The sequence below is a fragment of the Vipera ursinii genome (assembly GCF_947247035.1).
Source record: "Vipera ursinii genome assembly, chromosome: 16".
In the NCBI taxonomy this organism is placed as follows: Eukaryota; Metazoa; Chordata; class Lepidosauria; order Squamata; family Viperidae; genus Vipera; species Vipera ursinii.
Window position 1 is genome coordinate 9635526 of NC_139529.1, and position 6940 is coordinate 9642465.

The window sequence follows — 6940 nt, forward strand, 5'->3', positions numbered from 1 at the left end:
CCATGAAGGCCATCCAGTCCAACCTCTTGCTCAAGCTGGAGACCTTAAAGAACCAGAGAGTTGGAAGGGACCTTGGCGGTCATCTAGTCCAACCTCTTGTTCAGGCAGGAAACCCTATACCGTTTCAGACTAATGGCTGTCCAGTCTCTTCTTAAAAACTTCCAGTGTTGGAGCATTCAGCACTTCTGGAGGCAGGTTGTTCCACTGGTTAATTGTTCTCACTGTCAGGAAGTTTCTCCTTAGTTCCAGGTTGCGTCTCTCGTTAACTAGTTTCCATCCATTGCCTTTAGGCGTTTGGGAGAATAGCTTGACTCCCTCTTTTTTGTGTCAGCTCCTGGGATATTGGAACGCTGCTATCATGTCTCCCCTCATCCTTCTCTTCATTAAAGTAAGGTAAAAGTAAAGGTTCCCCTGCACATGCGTGCTAGTCGTTTCCGACTCTAGGGGCCGGTGCTCATCTCCGTTTCAAACCCGAAGGGCCAGCGCTTGTCTGAAGACGTCTCCGTGGCCATGTGGCCGGCATGACTAGACGCCAGAGGCGCACGGAACGCTGTTACCTTCCCACCGTAGTGGTCCCTATTTTTCTACTTGCATTTTTTACGTGCTTTCGAACTGCTAGGTTGGCAGAAACTGGGACAAGTAACAGGCGCTCACTCTGTTACGCGGCCCTCGGGATTCGACCCGCCAAACTGCCGACCAACTGATTGACAAGCTCAGCGTCCTAACCCATTGAGCCACCGCGTCAATTCCAGCAACTGTTCCTTATATGTTTTAGCCTCCAATCCCCTCATCATCTTTTTTGCTCTTCTCTGTACTCTTTCTAGAGTCTCAACATCTTTTTTACATTGTGGTGACCAAAACGATGCAGTATTCCAAGTGCAGCTGTACCAAGGCATTGTAAAGAGTTATTAGTACTTCAGTTGATCTTGATTCTATCCCTCTGTTAATGCAGCATAGCACTCTTTTGGCTTTTTTGGCACCTGCAGCACGCTGCTGCCTCATATTCATTTTGTTAGATAGTGCCCAGTGTTCATGTCTGTCCAGATCCTCCTGTATCTTAAGCCTAACGTCTGGAGTATTGGCTATTCCTACCAGCTTGGTGTTGTCTGCAAATTTGATGAGTTCCCTATCTTTCCCCTGGTTCAAAACATTGATGAAGATGTTGAAGAGCACTGGGCCCAGAACAGAGCCCTGGGGCACCCCACTACACACTTCCTTCCATGTCGATGCGGTTCATTTGAGGACCACACACTGAGTACGGTGGATCAGCCAGCTACGAATCCATCTGGTGGTGATGCTGTCTAACCCACCTTTTTCTATCTTATCAAGTAGTAGGTTGTGCTCTACTTTATCAAATGCCTTACTGACGTCCAGGTAAATTATATCCACAGCATTCTTCTGGTCCACTAATTTTGTCACTTGGTCAAAGAATGCAGTAAGATTTGTCTGGCATGATCTGTTTTTGACAAACCCATGTTGTCTTTTAGTCATGACTTACTTTGCATCTGGGTGTTTATGTTTATATTTGATGTTTCTAAAGGATATCCCTTTGAGATATCTATATTAATGTACATTGAATATTAAATTTCTAATTGAAATAAATTGTGTACTTTTTATTAAGAAATGATAAATATAAATTGATATAAAAATAAGTATAATTTATTTTGAAAATGTATATAACATATTGGTGCTTTATAGGTTTATCATTGAAAGTATGGATAAAATGGGGGAGAGAAGTTTGAACTTATGGAATTTATTGATTTGTTTGCCATCCATCTAACTTTGTAGAACTTTGCGCAAAGCAAGTCAGGGTTAGGAAGGGCAGGAGATTCCTCCCTTTCCTCTCCAGGTTGCAGGGTGGGGGGAAGCCCGCCCACCGCCCAGAGGTAAAAGAAAGGAAAAGCAGGTCTCTGGGGGCAACAGGAGACTCGGGTCTTTGCAGAGTCCAGCTTGCAATTTTGCTAACTTCCCCAATCACAGCTGCACCGACTGAGGTAGCAGTCCTGTGGGTGAGGAGGAAGGGTAAGAGGCCAGTTCTACAAAGGCCTGCAGTGGAGAAAGAAGGTTACGTTCCCTGGATTTGCAGCCTAGAGCCTCCCCCTTATTTATTTATTTTAATTTTATTTTTATTACATTCATATCCCGCCCTTCTCCGAAGACTCAGGGCGGCTTGCAAGCTTAGCAGTGGGTGACCTACCCTGTTGTGGCTGTTAAGAAGGAACTCAGGAAAACAGATAAGTTGTCCTTGAGGATTTTTTTTTTCCTTTTTTGCCGGTTTCAGCAAGGTTAAGGCTTTTCCTTTTAAAGAGTTGGGGATGGAAATTGAGTAAGGTTGGGAGCCGAGTCGGGAGCAAGAGGCAGCGGGGAAACACGGTGGGAGGTTGCGACGGCCACCCCTCTCAATATTGCAGTTTCTCTCAATATTGCGGTTTCGCGCCCCATAGCATTAATATTGAGGCCGTCGTAAGCCTTTTGCCTAGGATGGGGACACCGAGAAGCAAAGCGCAGAGCGTCCCCTTTTACAAAGTCATTTCTTCTTAGTCATCGCCCAAGTTCCTTTCGCGGCGACCTTGCGGGCACGGCGGAATTCGCGTCCGATCAACAAGTTAGTAGACCGTCCATTTAAAACGCTACTAAAAATAATTTTTTTATTTTCGCGGCCGCAACTCCCGCTTTGACGACAGGATGGCAGTTTTCCGTCCCATAACATTATCACCGAGACCACGGTAAACCTTTTCGAAGGCCTCAACTATCGCTAAGGGACGGAAAACAGTGCCCTCCTGTGGTATACGCCGGCGTAGCAGCCACCAAAATAAATCAACCTTTCAAGTGGCGTTTTAAGATTATTATTCTCTATTAATCAAACCTTATCAATATTAGGTCCTCTTATTCTGCGCCTGCGTCTCAGCAAAAGGGTCACCCGTCCCCCTATTCATGTTAATAAGGCGGTAATAATAAAGAAAGGTAATAACCTCAAAACGCCATTTAAAAAGGATTATTTCCTTCGGCGGCCGCAATACCCGGTTTTACCACAGGAGGGCACGGTTTTCCGTCCCATAGAATTATCATTGAGGACGTCGTAGGCCTTTTGCCTAGCATCGGGACTCCGATAAGCGAAACAACAAAGGGCAGAGCGTCCCCTTTCACAGAGACCTTCCCAGCAAGGCGCACTTCCTGTCCGTTTAAACTTACCGTCCCCCCGGGCCTGTGGAAAAATTACCTTTCCATCATGGCTGACTTCCGTTCCGTTCTTCTTAATCATCCCCCTAACTTCCGTTCCCAGTAAGGCGGACTTCCTGTCCTGTCAAATTTGCAGTCCCCCAGGGCCTATTGGTACGTTCTTAATTATCCCTCCGACTTCCGTTCCCATCATGGGAACTTCCTGTCCGTTGAAATTTGCAGTCCCCCATGGCCTTCTGGTCCGTTCTTTTTTATCATCCCCCTAACTTCCGTTTCCATCATGGCCGATTTCCTGTCCGCTGAAATTTGCAGTCCCCCAGGGCCTTCTGGTCCGTTCTTTTTTATCATCCCGCTAACTTCCGTTTCCATCATGGCCGACTTCCTGTCCGTTGAAATTTGCAGTCCCCCAGGGTCTATTGGTACGTCCTACTTAATTATCCCTCCCACTTCCGTTCCCATCACGGGACTTCCTGTCCGACAAATTTGCATTCCCCCAGGGCCTTCTGGTCCGTTCTTTTTTATCATCCCGCTAACTTCCGTTTCCATCATGGCCGACTTCCTGTCCTGTCAAATTTGCAGTCCCCCAGGGCCTATTGGTACGTCCTTCTTAATTATCCCTCCGACTTCCGTTCCCATCATGGGAACTTCCTGTCCGTTGAAATTTGCAGTCCCCCAGGGCCTTCTGGTCCGTTCTTTTTTATCATCACCCTAACTTCCGTTTCCATCATGGCCGATTTCCTGTCCGTTGAAATTTGCAGTCCCCCAGGGCCTTCTGGTCCGTTCTTTTTTATCATCCCGCTAACTTCCGTTTCCATCATGGCCGACTTCCTGTCCGTTGAAATTTGCAGTCCCCCAGGGTCTATTGGTACGTCCTATTTAATTATCCCTCCCACTTCCGTTCCCATCACGGGACTTCCTGTCCGTCAAATTTGCATTCCCCCAGGGCCTTCTGGTCCGTTCTTTTTTATCATCCCGCTAACTTCCGTTTCCATCATGGCCGACTTCCTGTCCGTTGAAATTTGCAGTCCCCCAGGGCCTTCTGGTCCGTTCTTTTTTATCATCCCGCTAACTTCCGTTTCCATCATGGCCGGCTTCCTGTCCGTTGAAATTTGCAGTCCCCCAGGGCCTATTGGTACGTCCTTCTTAATAATCCCTCCCACTTCCGTTCCCATCACGGGACTTCCTGTCCGTTGAAATTTGCAGTCCCCCAGGGCCTTTTTGTCCGTTCTTTTTTATTATCCTCGCTTACTTCCGTTCTTAGCATTGCGGACTTCCTGTCCGTTGAAACTTGCAGTCCCCCAAGGCCTTTTGGTCCGTTCTTAATCATTCCCCCCCCAACTTCAATTGTGCTTAATGGGGTTTCATGTCGGTTAATTGTTATTAATGGGGGTTAATGGGATTAATAATGGTCAATTGTTAATGGGGTTTAATAGGACTAATAGTGGTCAATGGGGGTTAATGGTTGTTAATGGCGGTTAATGGGTTTTAATGGAGTAAATTGAGAGTCAATGGGGGTTAATGCACTTAATGGTGGTTTATGGGGGTCAATGGAGGTTTATGGGCATTAATGGGGGTTAATGGGTGTTAATTGTCGTTAATGCAGTTAATGTGGGTCAATGGTGGTTTAAGGCGGTTAATGAACGTTAATGGGGGCTAATGTGTTTTAATGAAGTTAATGGGGGTCAATGGTGGTTTATGGGGGTCAATGGGGGTTAATGGGGGTTAATGGTGGCTAATGAAGGTTAATGGGGGTTAATGGGAGTTAATGAAGTTAAAGGGGGTCAATGTTGGTTTATGAGGGTTAATTGTGGTTACTGAAGGTTAATGGTGGTTAATGGGTGTTAGTGCAGTTAATGGAGGTCAAGGGTGGTTTATGGGGGTTAATGGGGGTTAATGCAGTTAATGTGGGTCAATGGTGGTTTAAGGGGGTTAATGGTAGTTAATGAAGGTTAATGGTGGTTAATGGGTGTTAATGAAGTTAATGGGGGTCAATGGTGGTTTATGGGGGTTAATGGGCGTTAATGAAGGTTAATGGGGGTCAATGGTGGTTTATGCGGGTTAATGGTGACTAATGAAGGTTAATGGGGTTAATGGGTGTTAATGAAGTTAAAGGTGGTCAATGTTGGTTTATGGGGGTTAATTGTGGTTACTGTAGGTTAATGCTGGTTAATGGGTGTTAGTGCAGTTAATGGGGGTCAATGGTGGTTTATTGGGGTTAATGGTGGTTAATGAAGGTTAATGGGGGTTAATGGGTGTTAATGCACTTAATGGGGGTTAATGGTGGGTTATGGGGGTTAATGGGTGTTAATGAAGTTAATGGGGGTCAATGGTGGTTTATGGGGGTTGATTGTGGTTACTGAAGGTTAATGCTGGTTAATGGGTGTTAGTGCAGTTAATGGTGGTCAATGGGGGTTAATGGGGGTTAATGGAGGTTAATGAAGGTTACTGGGGTTTAATGGGTGTTATTGCACTTAATGGGGGTCAATGGTGGGTTATGGGGGTTAATGGGTGTTAATGAAGTTAATGGGGGTCAATGGTGGTTTATGGGGGTTGATGGTGGTTACTGAAGGTTAATGCTGGTTAATGGGTGTTAGTGCAGTTAATGGTGGTCAATGGTGGTCAATAGTGGTTTATGGGGGTTAATGGAGGTTACTGGGGGTTAATGGGTGTTAATGCACTTAATGGGTGTCAATGGTTGTTTATGGGGGTTAATGGTGGTTAATGAAGGTTAATGGGGGTTAATAGGCGTTAGTGCAGTTAATGGGGGTCAATGTTGGTTTATGGGGGTTAATGGTGGTTACTGAAGGTTAATGGTGGTTAATGGGTGTTAGTGCAGTTAATGGAGGTCAATGGTGGTTTATGGGGGTTAATGGTGGTTAATGCAGTTAATGTGGGTCAATGGTGGTTTAAGGGGGTTAATGGCGGCTAATGAAGGTTAATGGGGTTAATGGGTGTTTATGAAGTTAAAGGGGGTCAATGTTGGTTTATGGGGATTAATTGTGGTTACTGAAGGTTAATGGGGGTTAATGGGTGTTAATGCACTTAATGGGGGTCAATGGTGGGTTATGGGGTCAATGGGTGTTAATGAAGTTAATGGGGGTCAATGGTGGTTTATGGGGGTTGATGGTGGTTACTGAAGGTTAATGCTGGTTAATGGGTGTTAGTGCAGTTAATGGTGGTCAATGGTGGTTTATGGGGGTTAATGGAGGTTAATGAAGGTTACTGGGGGTTAATGGGTGTTAATGCACTTAATGGGTGTCAATGGTTGTTTATGGGGGTTAACGGTGGTTAATGAAGGTTACTGGGGGTTAATGGGTGTTAATACACTTAATGGGTGTCAATGGTTGTTTATGGGGGTTAATGGTGGTTAATGAAGGTTAATGTGGGTTAATAGGCGTTAGTGCAGTTAATGGGGGTCAATGGTGGTTTATGGGGGTTAATGGGTTTTAATGAAGTTAATGGGGGTCAAGGGTGGTTTATGGGGGTTAATGGTGGTTTATGGGGGTTAATTGTGGTTAATGCAGTTAATGTGGGTCAATGGTGGTTTAAGAGGGTTAACGGTGGTTAATGAACGTTAATAGGGGTTAACGTGTGTTAATGAAGTTAATGGGGGTCAACGGTGGTTTACGGGGTTAGGGTTTTAGTCATGACTTTGTTTGCATCTGGGTGTTTATGTTTATATTTGATGTTTGTAAAGGATATCCCTTTGAGATATCTATATTAATATACATTGAATATTAAATTTCTAATTGAAATAAAT